Source organism: Belonocnema kinseyi, chromosome 9 (assembly GCF_010883055.1).
Source record: "Belonocnema kinseyi isolate 2016_QV_RU_SX_M_011 chromosome 9, B_treatae_v1, whole genome shotgun sequence".
NCBI lineage: Eukaryota > Metazoa > Arthropoda > Insecta > Hymenoptera > Cynipidae > Belonocnema > Belonocnema kinseyi.
Window position 1 is genome coordinate 36,947,204 of NC_046665.1, and position 1,026 is coordinate 36,948,229.

Below are 1,026 nucleotides of genomic sequence, written 5' to 3' on the forward strand. Positions count from 1 at the left end.
ATGCTCTCTAATTCCCTATGTTCCTTCCATCACCAGATCTCCACACCATAACACAACACCGCCCACACCAGCGCATCAAACAACCATTTCTCATTCTCCAATCGTTCTTGAACCTTCTCTTTCCTATACCCCATACTTGGCCCATTACTTTACTCGCACATTCAATTCTTTTCCTCACCTGCAGCTCGTTCCCCCCTTCTGCCTCAAACCAAAAGCCTAGATAACAGAACTTCTCCACATTTTCCACTTTTTGTCCGTTCATCTTCCAAACATAATTTATTTTGCTCTTTTTATTTCTAAACACATCACCTTTGTCTTATCTACGTTCGCCATCAGCTCTTTTGTTCTCACATACTCTTCGAAGATTCTCATCATTAGGTTCATCCCCTTCTCATCATCTGCTAATAGAACTACATCATCCGCGTACGCTAGAGAGTATAGTTCGCTATTACCCAAAACCGTTCCTCTTTTCCCTTTCTCCTTTAGCTTCTTCTCTAAGTCTGCCAATAGGATACTAAATAGTAACGGACTCAACGGGCAACCTTGCCTTAGACCTCGGCCTGTCCAGAAAACCTGCCCTTTTTTCTTTCCTATTTTCACCCTACTCTTGGTTTCAGTAAAAATTTCCTTTATCCTCTCCACCAACTTTTTCTCTACACCCCTCTCTTTCATTGCCTGCCATAGCACTTTTTTGTTCACTAAGTCAAACGCTGCTTTAAAATGTACGAACAAAGCGACTAGTTTCCCTTTCTTTCTCCCCAAATTTCTGTTAACTAAATAGTTAAGTATGTAGATGTTGTCTATAGTTCCCATCCCTTTTCTAAATCTCGTCTGATTATGTGGGACACGTTCTTTTTGTTCCACCTGACTCTCCAACCTTTTTCTTAAGATTTCTGCATATATTTTATAGCCGACTGACATGAGAGTGATCCCTCTGTATTCCTCTACTTTCTTTCCTTCCCTTTTCTTGACAAGCGGTACCACCAGTCCCGTCGTCCAGTCTTCCGGCCAACCTTCCCCTTTCCA